General features: G+C 43.9%; 1 protein-coding gene across 11 annotated transcripts in view; it reads right to left on the bottom strand.

Annotated features, from left to right (window-relative positions):
- LOC144596572 (CAP-Gly domain-containing linker protein 4) overlaps positions 1–18426 on the bottom strand; it is a 180831-nt gene extending 162405 nt beyond the window's left edge. For 4 of the 11 annotated variants that reach the window (XR_013547632.1, XM_078405041.1, XM_078405049.1 and 1 more), the window contains exons 1-2: positions 18190–18426; positions 11284–11493 (exon numbers count right to left, since the gene is read on the bottom strand). The gene's annotated coding sequence lies outside the window, so the exon portion shown is untranslated. Of the gene's footprint in view, positions 1–3037; positions 3095–11283; positions 11494–13701; positions 13720–18189 lie in introns of those variants that run through there. The other 7 variants (XM_078405042.1, XM_078405044.1, XM_078405046.1 and 4 more) reach the window with 7 other exon arrangements.
- Positions 18427–19364: the final 938 nt, after the last annotated feature.

The following is a 19364-nucleotide window of genomic DNA, read 5'->3' as shown; positions in this document are numbered from 1 at the left end:
CCCTTCGAGCCAGCACCGCCATTCACTGTGATTATGGCTGATCATCCACAATCAGTGCCCCATTCCTGCCTTCTCCCCATATCCCTTGACTCTGCTATCTTTAAGAGCTCTATCCAACTCTCTCTTGAAAGATTCCAGAGAATTGGCCTCCACTGCCTTCTGAGGCAGAGAATTCCAGATTCAATAGACAATAGACAATAGACAACAGGTGCAGGAGTAGGCCATTCGGCCCTTCGAACCAGCACCATCATTCAATGTGATCATGGCTGATCATTCTCAATCAGTACCCCATTCCTGCCTTCTCCCCATACCCAATGTCTCCGCTATCCTTAAGAGCTCTATATAGTTCTCTCTTGAAAGCATTCAGAGAATTGGCCTCCACAGCCTCTGAGGCAGAGAATTCCACAGATTTACAACTCTCTGACTGAAAACGTTTTTCCTCATCTCCGTTCTAAATGGCCTACCCCTTATTCTTAAACTGTGGCCCCTGGTTCTGGACTCCCCCAACATTGGGGACATGTTTCCTGCCTCTAACGTGTCCAACCCTTTAATAATCTTATATGTTTCAATAAGATCCCCTCTCATCCTTCTAAATTCCAGTGTATACAAGCTTAGTCGCTCCAGTCTTTCAACATACGACAGTCCCGCCATTCCGGGAATTAACCTAGTAAACCTACGCTGCACGCCTTCAATAGCACGAATATCCTTCCACAAATTTGGAGACCAAAACTGCACACAATACTCCAGGTGTGGTCTCACTAGGGCCCTGAACAACTGCAGAAGGACCTCTTTGCTCCTATACTCAACTCCTTTTTTTATGAAGGCCAACATGCCATTTGCTTTCTTCACTGCCTGCTGTACCTGCATGCTTTCTTTCAGTGACTGATGAACAAGGACACCCAGATATCGTTGTACTTCCCCTTTTCCTAACTTGACACCATTCAGATAATAATCTGCCTTCCTGTTCTTGCCACCAAAGTGGATAACCTCACATTTATCTACATTAAACTGCATCTGCCATGCATCTGGAATTTAGAAGGATGAGAGGGGATCTTATCGAAACATAAGATTATTAAGGAGTTGGACATGTTAGAGGCAGGAAGCATGTTCCCAATGTTGGAGGAGTCTAGAACCAGGGGCCACAGTTTAAGAATAAAGGGTAGGCCATTTAGAACGGAGATGAGGAAAAACGTTTTCAGTTCAGTTCAGTAAATCTGTGGAATTTTCTGCCTCAGTAGGCAGTGGAGGTCAATTCTCTGAATGCTTTCAAGAGAGAGCTAGACAGAGCTCTTAAGGATAGCGGAGACAGTGGGTATGGGGAGAAGGCAGGAATGGGGTACTGATTGAGAATGATCAGCCATGATCACATTGAATGATGGTGCTGGCTCGAAGGGCAGAATGGCCTACTCCTGCACCTATTGTCTATTGTCTATTGTCTATCTGCCTACTCACATAACCTGTCCAAGTCACCCAACATCCTCAAAGCATCCTCCTCACAGTTTACATTGCCACCCAGCTTTGTGTCATCTGCAAATTTGCCGTTACTTTTAATCCCTTCATCTAAATCATTAATGTATATTGTAAATAGCTGCGGTCCCAGCACTGAGCCTTGTGGTACCCCACTAGTCACTGTCTGCCATTCTGAAAGGGACCTGTTAATCCCTACTCTTTGTTTCCTGTCTGCCGACCAATTTTCGATCCATGTCAGTACCCTACCCCCAATACCATGTCCTCTAATTTTGCCCACTAATCTCCTAAGTGGGACCTTAACAAAGGCTTTCTGAAAGTCCAGGTGCACTACATCCACTGGCTCTCCCTTCTCCACTTTCCTAGTTACATCCTCAAAAGATTCCAGAAGATTAGTCAAGCATGATTTCCCCTTCGTAAATCCATGCTGACTCAGAACGATCCTGTTACTGCTATCCAAATGTTCCGCTATTTCTTCTTTCATAATTGACTCCAGCATCTTCCCCACCACTGATGTCAGGTTAACTGGTCTATAATTCCCTGTTTTCTCTCCCCCTCCTTTATTAAAATGTGGGATAACATTAGCCACCCTCTAATCCACAGGAACTGATCCTGAATCTACAGAACATTGGAAAATGATCACAAATGCGTCCACGATTTCTAAAGCCACTTCCTTTAGTACCCTGGGATGCAGACCATCAGGCCCTGGGGATTTATCAGTCTTCAGTCCCATCAGTCTACCCAACACTATTTCCTGCCTAATGTGAATTTCCTTCAGTTCCTCCCTCACCCTAGGACATCTGGCCACTAGTACAACTGGGAGATTAGATCTGTCACATTAGATTAGACACAAACAAAGTAACTGTTCAACTCGTCTACCATTTCCTTGTTCCCCATAATAAATTCACCCGCTTCTGTCTTCAAGGGACCCACATTTGTCTTAAATATTTTTTTCCTCTTCACATACCTAAAGAAGATTTTACTATCCTCCTTTATATTCTTGGCTAGCTTACCTTCGTACCTCATCTTTTCTCCCCGTATTGCCTTTTTAGTTATTTTCTGTTGCTCTTTAAAAGTTTCCCAATCATCTGGTTTCCCACTCATCTTTGCTATGTTATACTTCTCTTTTATTTTTATACTGTCCTCGACTTCCCTTGTCAGCCACGGTTGCCTCTTACTCCCCTTAGAATTTTTCTTCCTCTTTGGAATGAGCTGATTCTGCACCTTCTGTATTATTCCCAGAAATACCTGTCATTGTTGTTCCACCGTCGTCCCTGCTAGGGACTCTTTCCAGTCAACTTTGGCCATGCCTCCATAGTCCCCTTTGCTCAACTGTAATACTGACACTTCCGATTTTCCCTTCTCCCTCTCAAATTGTAGATTAAAACATCATATTATGATCACTACCTCCTAATGGCCCCTTTACCTTGAGTTCCCTTATAAACTCCAGTTCATTACACAACACTAAATCCAGAATTGCCTTCTCCCTGGTAGGCTACAGTACAAACTGCTCTAAGAATCCATCTCGGAGGCACTCCACAAACTCCCTTTCTTGGGGTCCAGTACCAACCTGATGGTGCTTATGGAATACTTGCTTCCTTTAAGCTCATCATCTTCACTGTAAAACGTATTATACAATTGTGCAGCTACATTGCTCTAGTAGTAGAGGAAGTGAATATTTAAAGATTGGTGTTCAATTGAGGGCTGCTTTGTCCTTGATAGTTTTGGATTTCTTCATGGTTGTACCCCTCTGGGCAAATGGAGAGTACTTCACAATATTTTCAACATACTTTGTAAGTGTTCAGTAACCCACAAGAATTGCTATGTCCAACAGAGCTCAGCTGAGAGAGTGGATTAATTCTTCCTGCTGCGATCAACTCTGAGAGAGCAAAGAAGGCAGTTGGTAGTCTATCCACAGGGACTAAAACTTTAATACTGGATTGTCTCAAGATCTTTAACAATAATGACATTTATGGATATGGGAAGAAATCTTCCAGAGGCCAGAGAGCATTGACAAAATCCTTTTAAGATATGAAAGCAATATATTTATATTGCTTTCTTACTGTTTCTTTGCTGCCTGAAGAGCATTGAAACACATTTGGCTGTCAGTCAGTTTCTTGCAGTTTTGCAACTTTTGTTATAGACATAATTCGTGGCTTGAAAAAGCAATTATAAATCCACTGCAGTTGCAAAAGTCACACTCTCACCATGGGACCTTGGCATTAGATACTAAGGCTAAGCTGTGCAGAGGTCATAATTAAGGTTCTGTTAAGTTATTATCGTCTATTTGGCTTCATGTCCAAGCGGGAATAAGGTCCTCCAGGGAATTTTTATGTAGAGGTACGCTCCATAACAATATGTTTGTAGATGTTCTTTATGCAGCCTCTGACTGCACCCTCCTCCTCTGTTTCTTTTTTGCATTTTCTTCGATTCCACTTGAAAGCTTGAGAATGGAGAGAGGTCCGTGATAACAAGGGTTTGCTGTATACAATCCTTTCAGGAAAGAGGATCCATGCTTCACTGGCCCATGACAGCATGCCTCCAAAAGAAAAACATTGATTTGTAATTATAAAGTGCTGAACGTTTGACTTGGAACTTAATCCTACTGTGATAGGATCAAGTCTTGATTTGAATCAATATAAAAGTTCATTCACTAGGGGATTAAATATTGTCGTATGAACCAAACTGCATAACCCTAATCCTACCTCAGCCACAGAACACTATGGACCATCCCTTACATTACCATGAACTCTAATTGTACATTTGCAATATTATATTGTTTTTCCACACTCTTTTTCAATGTCATGTATATTTTATATATATATATTATGCAGTTGTTATGTCTATTTTAAGTAACTTCTGTATCATTTACATATAATTTACATTTCCATGTGTCATCTGAATCTACAAGGCTGGCCCATTGGGATTAGTTTATTATTGTCACATGTACCAAAATACAGTGAGAAGCGTGGTGTGCGTGCAGTTCAGTCATATACTATACACGAGTACAATCAAGCTATGCACAAGTACAAAAGGAAGTGTAATGAGAAAAATAAAGTCCAGAATATGGTGATGCAACATTATAGCATTACAGTTACAAGGAAAAATTGACACGTCCACAATGACATAAATTGGAAGGATGGGGCTACATCCTTAGCTTATGGAAGGACTGTTTATAATATGGAAGGACTGTCTGAAAACAGATGTCTGAACAGAAAGCTGTTCCCGAATCTAGTGGTATTTGCTTTTAAGCTTTTGTATCTTCTGCTCAACATAAGAGAGAAGAGGGAATGACTGGGGTCCTTGATTATGTTGACTGTGGTCCCAGTGCAGCATGAATTGTAGATGGAATCGATGGGGGAGGGAGAGTTGGAGGAGGAGGGAAGCCAGGTCCGTGTGATAGACTAGGTATACATCGATAAATCTGCAATTTTATGCTGTCCTGGGCAGAGCTGCTGCCAAATCGAGCTGTGGTGCATCTCAATAAGATGCTTTCTAGTTCCTTCTGTACCAGCTGGAGTCATTGGAAACATGACTACAACAGAATACTATTTCCTCTTTCTATAGTGCACACTCAAGATGTCCACTTTCTATAGTGCACACCCAAGATGTCCACTTTCTATAGTGTACACCCGAGATGTCCACTTTCTATAGTGTACATCTGAGATGTCCTCTTTCTACAGTGTACATCTGAGATGTCCACTTTCGTTAGTGGACATACCGAGATGTCCTCTTTCTTTAGTAGACTTTCCATTCTATGACAACCGAGATGTCCTCTTTCTTTAATAAATGTGGTTTTCCCTCTTCTGTCATAGATGGCTCTCTCACCCGCATCTCCTGTGTCCTGTAGTTCTGCTCTTGCTCCCTCTCCCCCAGATGCAACATCGATAGTTCCCCTGGTCCTCACGTTTCACCCTACCATACCAGCCTCCGCATCCAACACATCATACTCTGACATTCCCATCACCTCCAAAGTAATCCAACTGCTAGTCACATCTTCCCATCTCCACCATTTTCCGCCTTCTGCAGAGACCGCTTCCTCCGCAACTTGGTTCACTCATCCCTTCGCACCAAAACTACCCCCTCTCCAGGTACTTTACCTTGCAACCGGAGAAGATGTAACACCTGTTGCTGAAATCTCCTCCCTTGTCACCATCCAGGTACATCAGCAGTTCTTCCAGGTGAGACAGAGGTTTACCTTATCTACTGCATCCAGTGTTCCCGATGTGGCCTTCTGTACATCGGGAAGACCAAACGTAGACTCAGTGATCATTTTGCTGAACACCTGCGCTAGGTCTGCCAAGGCCAACTGGATCTCCCGTTTGCTAGCCATTTTAATTCCTCTTCCCATACCCACACTGACCTTTCAGTTCTGGACTTCCTTCATGGCCAGAGTGAGGCAAACTGTAGGAACAGCACCTCTTATTCCACTTGGGGTGCTTCATACCCAACGGTATGAACCTTGAATTCTCCAATTTTAAGTAACCTCTAACCAACCCCCTCCCCCCCCACTTTCTCCATCACACCCACCAGTTACCACCCTCCCCCCCCCCCCCCCCCCGGGCCCCACCTGGATTCCCACCTATTTCTCCCCTCCACCCCACCCCACCCCACCGCTCCGTTACTTTCCTCCCCCTGGCTTCACGATGCACAACTCTTCAAACCTGCCTCACACCTATTATTCTTATCGCTGGCCTTTGTTTCAACCATCTGCCTGTTAAAAAATCCCCCTCGCCTATGTCAACCTATTATCTGCCACGCTTTGACCTGCCTCCCCCCTTTTCCAGCTTTCTTCTCCTTCAACCCTCCTTCCCCCCTCCCCCCCCACAATGTCTGAAGAAGGGTCTCAACTCGAAAGGTCACTTATCCATTCTACCTGAATTGCTGAGTTACTTCAGCACTTTGAGTCCTTTAGAATACTAGGTTTCAAGAATTCAAATCAACGATGGAGTAAGAATACTCAGACAATATTGAATTTAAAGCACAACATTTATTAAAACAACATTAAAGCAACAACCAACCAACTAAACAATAGCAATAGAACAGCAATCCAACTTCAGTTAAAGCAATAATAAAAACACAAATAAACTAGTATAAATAGCAGAAGAAAATGACAAATAAACACCGGGTCACCAGTTCAGAATTAAAGGACGTTCTTTTAGGAAGGGGATGAGGAGAAATTTCTTTAGTCAGAGGGTGGTGAATCTGGAATTCTTTGCCACAGAAGGCTGTGGAGGCCATCAGTGGATATTTTTAAGGTAGAGATAGATTCTTGATTAGTGCAGGTGTCAGAGGTTATCGGAAGAAGGCAGGAGAATGAGGTTAGAAGGAAGAGATAGATCAGCCATGATTGAATGGCAGAGAATACTTATGGGCCGAATGGCCTAATTCTATTCCTATTCCTTATGACCTTTTGCAATTTGTGAGGGAGAATGTTAAATCAGAAGTGTCAGTGTTGCAGTTGAACAAAGGGGACCATGATGGCATGAGGAGCTGGCCAAGGTCAATTGGAAAAGGATCCTAGCAGGAATGACGGTGGAACAGCAATGGCAGGAATTTCTGGATGAAATCCAGAAGATGCAGGATCATTTCATTCCAAAGAGGAAGAAAGATTCTAGGGGGAGCAAGAGGCAACCGTGACTGAGGGATGGAATAAAACTAAAAAGGTTAGGGATGGAATAAAACTAAAAAAAAAATGTATAACGTAGCAAAGAGAAGCGGGAAGCCAGAGGATTGGGAAACTTTCCAAGGACAACAGAAGGTAACAAAAAGGGCAATACCGGGTGAAAAGATGAAGTACGAAGGTAAACTGGCCAAGAATATAAAGAAGGATAGTAAAAGCTTCTTTAGGTATGTTAAGAGAAAAAGATTAGTAAAGACAAATGTGGGTCCCTTGAAGGCAGAAACAGGTGAAATTATTATGGGGAACAAGGAAATGGCAGAAGAGTTGAACAGGTACTTTGGTTCTGTCTTCACTAAGGAAGACACAAACAATCTCCCAGAAGTACTAGATGGAGGATCTGGGGAGACAGAGGAACTGAAAGAAATTTGCATTAGGCGAGAAATAGTATTGGGTCGACTGATGGGACTGAAGGCTGATAAATCCCCAGGGCCTGATGGTCTGCATCCCAGGGTCCTCAAGGAGGTGGCTCTAGAGATCGTAGATGCATTGGTGATCATTTTCCAAGGATCACTGGTCTTAATGACTACAGGCCTGTCGCACTGACCTCTGTTGTCATGAAGACCTTTGAAGGACGTGCTTGCCCAGCTTACCTGCTGGACCCTCTGCAGTTTGCATACCGGGCCAATAGATTGGTGGATGACACTGTCAACCTAGGCCTGTACTTCATCCTCCAGCACCTAGACCGCAAGGGGACCTATGCAAGGAAGAAGGGTCTGAAGAAGGGTCTCGACCCGAAACGTCACCCATTCCTTCTGTCCCGAGATGCTGCCTGACCTGCAGAGTTACTCCAGCATTTTGTGAATAAATCGATTTGTACCAGCATCTGCAGTTATTTTCTTATACGACCTATGCAAGGATTTTGTTTGTGGACTTTAGCTCTGCATTTAACACCTTTGTGCCAGAGCTACTACACTCCAATCTCTCCCAGTTGACTGCGCCTGAACCCCTGTGTCAGTGGATCATCAACTTCCTTTCAGACAGGAAGCAGCATGGGAGGCTGGGAAAGCACATCTCGGACCCGCAGACCCTCAGCATAGGAGCACCGCAAGGCTGCGTACTCTCCACTCTCCTTTACTTTCTCTACACCAACGATTGCACCTCCACTGTCAAGCTTCTCAAGTTTGCAGACGACACAACCCTGATTGGACTGATCCAGGTGTCAGACAGGAAGAGACACAACTGGCATCCTGGTGCCATCGCAACAACCTGGAGCTCAATGCTCTTAAGACAGTGGAACTGATTGTAGACTTTAGGAGAGCCCCCCCCCTCCACTCACACCATCAACAACACCACAGTCACATCTGTGGTCATTTAAGTTCCTTGGAACCATCATCTCCAAGGACCTTAAATGGGGGTCCACCATCGATTCCACAGTCAAAAAGGCCCAACAGAGGATGTACTTCCTGCGGCAGCTGAGGAAACACAATTTTCCACAGGCAATGATGGCCCAATTCTATACTGCCATCATTGAGTCCACCCTCACCTTCTCCGTCATGGTCTGGTTTGGTTCAGCCACCAAGCACGACATCCGGAGGCTGCAACGAATCATTCGATCAGCTGAGAAGGTTGTTGGCTGCAACCTTCCCCCCACTGACGAACTGTAAACTGCAAGGACCAATAAGTGAGTGAGCAAGATCATCTCTGACCCCTCTCACCCTGGCCACAAACTCTTTGAAGCACTTCCCTCTGGAAGGCGACTCCGGACTGTCAAAGCAGCCACAGCCAGACATCGAAACAGCTTTTTTCCACGAGTAGTAATTCTACTCAATAACCAAAAGTCTGTAGTCTCTTTTTGCTCTGGTTTATTTCACTCTAAACCGTAATGTTGTATTCTTAATGTTTTATGCTTTATTCTTAATTGTTGCAGTATGTTCGTGTTGTTACTTGCGAGCGGAGCACCAAGGCACATTCCTTGTATGTGTACATATTTGGCCAATAAACGTATTAATTAATTCATTCATTCATTCGTTCAATAGATTCAGGATCAGTTCCTGTGGATTGGAGGGTACCTAATGTTATCCCACTTTACAAGAAAGGAGTGAGAGAGAAAACGGGGAATTATAGACCAGTTAGCCTGACATCGGTGATGGGGAAAATGCTGGAGTTAATAACGGCGCATTTGGATAACAGTAAACGGATTGGTCCAAGTCATGGATTTATGAAGGGGAGTCCTGCTTGACTAATCTTCTGGAATTTTTTGAGGATGTGACAAGTAAAATGAATGAAGGAGACCCAGTGGATGTAGTGTATCTGGACTTTCAGAAAGCCTTTGATAAGGTCCCACACAGGAGATTAGTGGACAAAATTAGAGCACATGGTATTGGGGGTAGGGTATTGACATGGATAGAGAATTGGTTGGCAGACAGGAAGCAAAGAGTCGGAATAAACGGGCCCTTTTCAGAATGGCAGGCAGTGGCAAGTGGAGTGATGCAAGGCTTGGTGTTGGGGCCGCAACTATTTACAATATATATTAATGATTTGGATGATGGAATTAAAAGTAACACTAGCAAATTTGCAGATGACACAAAGCTGGGTGGCAGTGTGAACTGCAAAGAGGATGTTAGGAGGTTGCAGGGTGACGGACAGGTTGAGTGATTGGGCAGGTGCATGGCAGATGCAGTATAATGTAGATAAATGTGGCTGATTGGTGTATAAACTTGTAGTATAAGAAAATAACTGCAGATGCTGGTACAAATCGAAGGTATTTATTCACAAAGTGCTGGAGTAACTCAGCAGGTCGGGCAGCATCTCGGGAGAGAAGGAATGGGTGACGTTTCGGGTCGAGGCCCTTCTTCAGACTCACGTTTCGGGTCGAGACCCTTCTTCAGACTTGTATAAACTTGTAAATGGATTCAGAGCAGTATTTGGCTACACAACTGTGAGTGTATAGAAAGTATACCAAGGGTCATCCTTGAGGGGCACCGCTATTGTGAATTTTACGAGAGGATGTTTTGTTGTCCATTTTTCCTGATTGTGGTCGATAGTTCAGGAAGTCAAGGGTGCAGAGAACATGGAATGGAATACTTTATTGTCACATGTGACTAGGCACAGTGAAATTCTTTACTTGCATACCCAATGTACCCAATGTGCCTCCTTTTGTTCTCCCCCCCCCCCACCCCCCACAGCAGTTTCCCCATGCCGGGTCCCCATTGTTTTCCCACCCTCCCCAATTGTCCATTGTTCTCCCCCAACCCTCACGGCAGTCCCCCCACACCGGGTCCTCCATTTTTCTTCCCCCTCCCTCACAGTGGTCCACCGCACTCTCATCGACTGTCGACCTCGGGTCGACCCACCAGGCATCGCTGCCGTCGCGAAGCTTCACCATCACCACCAAGACCCTATCGTTGTGAGGCTTCATCGCTGCCGCTGCTTCATCCCCGCCAAGGCCTGACCACTGTCGACGCCGCACTTCACGCCTCCGTGGTGCCGACCCGGGCCCCAGCTGCAGGCTTCGTCGGCCGCTCCGCCGACCCGGATTCCGACCCGCGAGGCCCGGCTAACATGGGTGCAAACTCCTAGGTCCAAGGGTTTGAGATGAATTTGGTTAGGATTATGGTATTGAAGGTAAAGCAACAGTCAATAAATATGAGTTTGACATAGGTGTCTTTGTTGTCTAGATGTTCTAGAGATGAGTGCAGGACCAGGGAGACAGCATTTGCCTTGGACCTGTTGTAACAGTAGGCAAACTGCAATGGATCTAAGATCTCTGGGAGGTTGGAGTTAATATGCACCATGAACAGTCACTTGAAGCACTTCATGATGGTGGGTGTCAGAGCCACTGGATGGCGGTGATTCAGGCACATTATCTTGATTTTCTTTAGCACAGGGACAATAGTGGTCTTCTAAAATCAATTGGACAAGTAGGAACCTCAGAAAAGAATAGGGAGGGGTTAAAGATATCTGTGAATACTCCTGCCAACTGTTCCACGCAGGTCTTGAGTACATTGCTGGGGATTCCATTTGGGCTAGTTGCTTTTCACAGGCTCACACTCAGGTAAGAGGATCTGTATCTCTCATGATGACAATGTGTACAGGCGCATCCGAGTTTGTTGGGGCAGATAACTTCATTACACCGACCTGTTGAAAGCAAGCATTGAATGCTTTGGACTTATTGAGGAGGAACATGCTGTTACCAGTGATACTGGTCGACTTCACTCTGTAGCTCGTTATATCAGGCAAGCCTTGCCACAAGCCTTGCCACAATTGATGGTTATCTCGAGACTCCAGCTTTAACCCGAATTCCCGCTTGGCATCCTTGATGAATCTCTTGACTTGAAAGCTGCATTCTTGGACTTCACCTGGGAATGGTCCTCACGGCTCATCCATAATTTCCAGTAATGCTGCTGTAAGCAAAGTTTTTATTGTACCTACACGTCACCATACTTATGCACATGACAATAAACTCAACCTGACTTAATATGAATATATCTTTCCTTCCATTTAAAAAAAGGTCAACAACAAAATGATACAAAACTATATTAATTTTTAATATTTTGGCTTTTTGGGCAATTCACACAATATAATGCCGTCTCCAGTTAATGCAGTTCAATATTTCCATATCACTGAAGTAACTGTACTTCAATAATATCGAACAGGGAAGAATTCTCAAGATCTTAAAAAGCAATGCAGGTAATTGTACCATGATTGACTAAAATCTTAAATTCATTGATCTCAGGGAATCTGACGAGTAGTGAATTAAGAGAATGTTTCTTTACATTGCCTGCAGTATTGTTTTCATGGACTCTCTCACATAATGTCTAAACCTAATCTAATTTTCTACAAAGCTTTGTTCTGCAGCCATTACTGAAGAGATATTGAAAGTGATTTGAATGGCCAGCAGCAGTGAAAACGTTTTTCTCCATTTCTGAGGGTTATTAGTTACCTTTCCCTCATGATTGACACTTCAAGATGGCAGACTAAGGAAAGGAACACTGCAGGTGAGCAGACATGGGGATTTACCTTCAGCACCCTCAGAGGTGCTCTGGGTGTCTGAGGTCGGCTGTGGGAGGTGCCCTGGGGCATGAGGGACGTTCATTAAACTTCAAAACTTCCTTTCATAATGAATAAAACTTCCAGAAAGTACAGTGCAATTTTATCGCTTTGTGTTAATTATGTAGTACAAATGTACTTAATTTCAAATATTTCACATATTTGTATAACAATAGCCAATCATTGACTGGAATCCAGGAAGACAACACAATAAAAACAAGTAGGGGAAGAGAAGGTTTCACATCCCAAGATAAAGCACTACAAAGGTTGTGATGCACTTTACAGACCATAAATTAAACCGTAAGTGATAGTTACAACCATCAAGTATGCAATTATCTTGAAATTAGATCCATTCGAGGCGTCAGTAAAAATAAAACAATCTAGCCCCAAGAATGTACATGCAACTGAATAAACAGTGCATTCTGGAATGATTCCATCTGAATTCCACTTCTAATACTTGTACATTTTGTCCACTGTGCACTTTCAACATCCCTTTATCAATTATTACAATCAACTTAACTCAGAACATACAGAACAGAACATTACAATTTTGCAACAAATGTTACTTTTTTCCAGTCTGAATAATTCAATTAACTATTCATTGGATAAATTTGTTGAGCTTTATTTGCCATCCCTATGACAAGATGGCCCAGAATTAATTCAATAAACCTTCAACTAGATGAACACACGTAACAAATTTTTGTTTTGATCAAATGATGCACACATCCTGCTAGAATTTCCCAAATGAGTAATGACAAGAGAGCAACAAGAATCTAAGATTTTAATTAAAGACATGCTTATGTGCTTAAAATTCTTATCTTTCGAAGTTATAACATTTTTTGTAGACACCACTCAAAGCACAGTGAGCATGGAATTCAACCAAAGCTTGAATATGCTGATAATACATCAGTTCTCCCAATCTTCTGCTACTGCCTCAGTGTCATCAACATATAAACTGAACACCCAGCTCAGTTAAACATCAGGATTAATAAAGCCATGGTTTTCTGACCAACCAGAAACTTCACCCTCCTCACAGTCTCTCTCAGGCTGAACTACATAGTTTACAACATCTTTGTACTACTGAATGTAATTTTAAAATAGTTTTCTTATCTATAGCCTCTTTTCTTCCTTTGCAAAAATACTCAGCTACTTCCACTCAGTAATATACTCAGGTTAACTGTTACAGTACTCAAATTCTCATTGGTGCTTCTTATTTTCAGGCTCGATTATTCCAAACATTTCCTGACCAGTTTCTTATTTTCTATTCTCTATAAACAGGACACAATGGCAAAATGGCGGCACTGCCCTAGCAGCTGCCGCTCACCTGCGGTCCATTTGTCTTTGTGTTTTTGTTGTTTTTTTTGTCTTAATTGTAGTTGTGATGTGGTGTTTTTGTGTTTGTGTACTGTGTGTGTATGTGGGGGGGAGGGGGAAACTAACACTGTAAATATGTGTCCCTTCCGAACGGAGACCCGACCTTTGTTTTCTGGGCCGTGTCTCCGTTCCTGCTGCGGCCTACCATTGGCCCAACTCCTGGAGCTGTCAGCCTCCATCGGACTTACCATCCAAGTCCGTGGATCGGACTTATCATCACCGGAGCCGGCCGTCTTCGGAGGCTGCGGGAGCGGCTGCGACTCGCCTTAGGTTCGGGCCGCGTGGATTCCGACATCGGGAGCTCCGGCAGCGACAGCGTGTTCGCCCACCCCGGATCGCGGGGCTTGGGGCGCGGACATTTCACCGTCCGGCGCGGCCTAAGATGGCCGCGGGATATTTCTCTGCTGGGCGGGGGTTTCAATTGTCGGGAGCCACGACCGCCCCGACGTGCAACAACAGCGGCAGCGACAGCGACAGCGTGTTCGCCCGCCCCGGATCGGACTTATCATCAGCGGAGCCGGCCGTCTTCGGAGGCTGCGGGAGCGGCTGCGACGCGACGCGCCTTGGGCTTGGCCCGCTGTGGACCGTCCGGTGCGGCCTGCAACCACAACAACCTGGCTGCGGGCGAGGACAGCAGGAGAAGGGAAAGACATTGTGGCCTTCCATCACAGTGAGGAGAGAGAGGACTGGAGGAGACTCACTGTGATGGATGTTTCTTTGATGGATGTTTCTTTTTTGTGTGTTTTTGGGGTTGGGTGGTTTGAGTGCCTGTTTGATGCTTTTATTGTTGGACTGTGTTTTTGGGGGTTTTGGGGTGTGATTTGAATGCCTATTTAATGCTTCTATTGTTGGACTGTGTTTTGGGGGTTTTTTGGGGTTGGGTAATTTGGGTGCCTGTTTAGTGCTTTTATTGTTGGACTGTGGGTGATTGAATTAACATTTTGTTCAAGATGGCCGCGCCGTTGTGTTTGGCTGCCTGCCACTGTATGTTTCTTTTTTTTCCTAGTCAGATGTGCAGCACTTTGGTCAACGTGGGTTGTTTTTAAATGTGCTATACAAATAAATTGACTTGACTTGACTTGACAACAAAAGTATATCTTCTGTTTTTATTAGCATGAACTTTTATCGGAATTTCTGTTCCTCTTTGATTTTGTATAAACTTTTACTTTTAATTTTCTAGATGCTTTTTGTATGTGAAGCCTTTGTAGAAACAAAAAACAAGGAACTGTGAAAAAAGACATAGTGCAGGAGTAACTCAGCAGGTCAAGCATCATCTCTGGAGAACATGGAAAGGTGATGTTTCAGGCCAGGAACCACCTTCAGACTCGTAAAACCTTTGTTTTGTCTGGTGTTTGCTGCACCAAAAGATTTTTGAATACTTCCCAATGTTTTTATATTCACACATTAAAAGCTCAGTCTAAGTTATTTCTCCTCACTTCAAAGTTTACCCAGCTTAAATTTATAATTTTGGTTTAAAGCCACGTCAATTTAGATGAAATTATTCATGTTACAAGGGTTGGTAACTTATCTTTGTTCATTATCTATCTCAAAATGTAGCATGTCCTGTACCTTTGACAGTTCCAAAACTCTCCCAAATACATTCCAACAATTTATTACCTTTAAATAGTTATGCTTACAGATTTTTCAAGACAATGTAAATATTAAAATCATCTCATATAATCAAATTGTTTCTACTATATCTTTAATTAATTTCAGTTTGTATGCATCTCCTTACTGCATTATTACGTTAAGAAATCTAAAGCTTATTCCCACAGAAGTTTTAATTTTTTATTACTCCTCCTTGGTTTTGCTTATTATGCTCATGATGCCACCTGTGCACCTATGGAAATTTCTTTCCATTCTTTTTATTGGGCTTTTATCTCCAGCGATCCATTTTGTACATTATTTAGAAGCATACTGCACAGAAAAACCTCTTTGGCCTAACTTGTCCATGCCACCCAAGATAACCCAGCTAAGCTTTTAACGTTTTTTAATTACGTTTCCTTCAAAATCTGAAATTACACCATGTATAGTCATTTCCAGATGATTATGATACGTCAGAGCAGCTGTCCAACCCTTCAGACAAACCACAGCATATTTGCCTCCAAACTGAAAACAACCACTCATATCAGTCAATTAATCAATTTCTGAAAAATGCAACTACCATCCCCTTAATCCCTTACCTACAGGTTTACGTACAGGTCTGCAAACAAGGCATTTTATCAAACACTTTTTGAAAGTGCATTAACTCAAGTACACAGTTAAACTGGCAAAATAATTTTCATTTAGCAACTTATCTTTCATTTATTAACCTTCTTTTAAATTCCCCTTGTGCCCTCTACCTCCACAAGAAAATCTTCATGCCTCAAGTGAAATGAAACTCTTGTGGACACCCAAAAACTGAGGTCCGAATGAAAATCTGTGATCTAAAAAACAGAAGAACTGTTGCGAAAGGTGTATGAGGTCCAGCAACTTGCTTATTACCAGGAAATGCACAGATGCTTCAGTACTATCAAGGCAATCTATGGCCCAAGACCTCACTTAACTGAAAGCCAAAAATGCAGATAAACTAAGAAAAACCTCAAATTTGTACATCGGCAGCACCTGCTGGCAGGAACACTTTGAAGATCTCCTCATCCACAACTCTAACCTTGATGCGGGGCTATTGACTCCATTACACAGAAAATTATCCACTCTAGCCTTGTTGCCATTCCTGATCAACAAGAAGCTGCAAAGACCATATGTTATCTGAAAAGCAACAAGGCCTTCGGTGCAGTTAAGTCACCTCCACTATAATTACCCTGGTTCAATCGCCATACTAGAGCATGTGGGTGGCACTTGCAAATGCACATATTCACAGGCCAAGCTCCAGGTCGTCATTAATTCACTTACAGAAGCATATCAGAGATTAGGCCTTAAACTTAATATCTGCCAATTTGTCCACCAGCTCCACCATCCTTCAACAATCAAGATCCACCACAAGACTTAAGAAAACATGGAACACTTCACTTATTGTGAATTAAGTCAGACAGCAGTTAGTAGTGACAGCAGTTAAGTCAGACAGCAGTTAGTAGTGACATTTTCCATCTCCTTTAAGTGGTATCACAGCGTTTGGCCATCTGAGAAGATCACTTCCTGCCCTCCTACATGCTTCTTATTCATGGATTGCCTACAGCAAGCATCTCAAAGCAATGGAGAATTCCACCAAGGCTGCCATTGCAAAACTGTCCTCATTGACTGGGAAGCTATGCAAACCAAGCATTTTCTTCTTGAGTGGCATCCTGAGCACTGAAATCTTAATTACACCTCGTTAGCCCTGATAAATAGGCCACATTGTTTGCTTACCTAACACCCCAGTCTGAATCCAAAATAGCAAAAGATTAACTGGTGGATTGTAGAAAAAGATTCAAGGATACTCTCAACATTTCTTGGCAAAATGTAACATTCCCACAAAATTGAGAAGTATTCTGGATGGCATTACCCCCAGTCTGAGCATCAAGAGCATGCAGAAGCCCACTGTGAACAACAGAAGAATTACAACACCTCTGAAAATTATCGAATTACTTGAACTGGTTATTCAATGAGAGAAAATTTGGCAGCAGTAAGTTGAAGGTATAAGTGTTTGACCAAAGGTTTATTGGAGCTGCTTTTCCTTCATTATTGAGGTAAATGTGAAACCTAGACTCTGTCAGGGGTGGAACAGCAAGTGTCTAGTGGAGTGGACTGGTGGATAATTTGACAGTTGGAATTCTTCCAGCGTTTGCATTTGATTTCTGTGAATGACATACATAAATATCTTTGCAATATTTTAAATAAGTATAGTAAATCCATTTAAAAAATCAATCTGATCCATTTTTGATTCATTTCCTTTATCCTCATCTTCATTTTTTAACAAATTTTGTTCATTTGAAAAGGTAACCACAGTTAATTAGGTATCTTCAACTTTCTTAAGTTTTATTCCCCAAAAGGATGACTTGCATTTCGCACACAACCAAAGTAAAACTACCTGACCTATAATGTCTATGGTATCCAATTAAAGAAAAGCCTTGAATCTTTTTTTTTTCCATTAATGGATTGACCCATTTATAATCTACTCCAGCTCCACATCCGTGCAATATATTTGCACGCCTCCAGTTCTTGCCTGTTGATCATTAGCTTTAAATCCCCTCCGCCACTAGCGACTAACTTCAGATGTCATGTCCCCAAGTCTCTTAAACTCCCTCTTAAATTCATTGCACTTCCAGCTCTTTGACCGAACCTTTGACTATTGTATCCTTGTGTGGTGGCACTGACCTATTTATTGGTTAATATTCATGTAAAGCCCTGCTAAATGTTTGTTTTCTCGCTAAGTTGCATATGTTATGTAAAACTGTTAACAGCATCCAAACGCATTTTCCCTGTGATGGGTCGACTTGAATGCCTTGCACTCTTTCCCTTTAAACCAAGGGGAGGTGGGGGGGGAGGGGTCTGCTGCTAATTGCCAGGTGAACTTGACCCGCATTTGGCTAATCGGGTGGAAGCCGCATATAACGGGCACCTGACGCCCTGCTCTCTCCGCACAAACCCAGTGGATGCTGAAGCGTTCATGGCCTACAGTCCGACTATTTTAAAACAACCCCCCCCCCCCCCCCCCCCTGAAAACAAAAGTAAAACACCGGGTACAGTTACTCACTGACCGAACTATTGGATCGTCAATGTGAACCGTTGAAGCGCACCTACCCGCTCAGTAAGCGAGCGGCTGGCCAGGGTCACGGAGGCCAGCGTTGAGGGAGAGCTCGAGCGCTCCAGGCGGCGGCGGCGGGGGCGGCGGCTGCAACCGGCGGCCTCGCTCCTCTCGCACCCGCCCGCGTCGGGCAGATGCACGGGCACCTGTGCGCAGGCGCCGCCGCCACCGCTGCCCCCGCCGGGCGCGCCCCCCGTCCCCGCTCGCGCACGTCACTGGGCTCCGGCGGCGGCGTTCGGGGGTCGCGCGCGCGCGCCCGGTGGCCGTGGCCGACGACCGGCCTCTGTGAAGCCGAACCCTCGTACATGCCGTGATGGGTGGGGATTGAATAGGTCGTCCCTGAGCCTCAAGGAAGGGGCACGCAAGCAAGCAAGCCACACTGTCTACTAGGTGTCATTGTTGGAGAGGGTGCCAACAGATTCACAAGGATGTTCCAGGACTGGAGGACTTGCGTGATAGAGAAGTAGTGAGGCTAGGGCTTTAGTATAGGAGGTTGAGGGCTAAACTGGAGAGATTATAGGGCCCTTGCACAGTAGGTCAAAGGGTGTGACGCACGGAGTCGCTCAAGCGTTCTGGAGGACAAGCAAGCCTCCGGCATACACTTGTCAGGCCAAATCCTTGGCCATCCTTTTCTCCTTAACTCCATCGAGCCTGGCTGCACTCCCTGTCTCCATTGTCTTCCAATTCCAGCATTTAAGTGAGCTGATTTAAATCCCTCCACCACTGGTATCCATAACCTTAAAAGCTTTGCAGGAATATATTTTGAAATCTAACCAGAGCCACTGCAGTTGGTCTCCTGGAAACCAAAGCAAGGAAATGGAACTGCAATTGGTCTGGAAACCAAAGCAAGAAACTATTAAGTTTTAAAAAGTGCTGGAGTAACTCAGCAAGTAACATAGAAAATAGGTGCAGGAGGCCATTTGGCCCTTCAAGCCAGCACCGCCATTCATTGTGTTCATGGCTGATCATCTACAATCAGTAACCTGTGCCTGCCTTCTCCCCATATACCTTGATTCCATTAGCCCCTAGAGCTCTATCTAACTCTCTTAATTGGCTCTCTCAGTGAATTGGCTTCCACTGCCTTCTGTGGCAGAGAATTCAACAAATTCACAACTCTCTGGGTGAAAA

This window comes from Rhinoraja longicauda, chromosome 9, assembly GCF_053455715.1.
Source record: "Rhinoraja longicauda isolate Sanriku21f chromosome 9, sRhiLon1.1, whole genome shotgun sequence".
NCBI lineage: Eukaryota > Metazoa > Chordata > Chondrichthyes > Rajiformes > Arhynchobatidae > Rhinoraja > Rhinoraja longicauda.
This window is presented reverse-complemented; position numbering and strand designations above follow the sequence as displayed.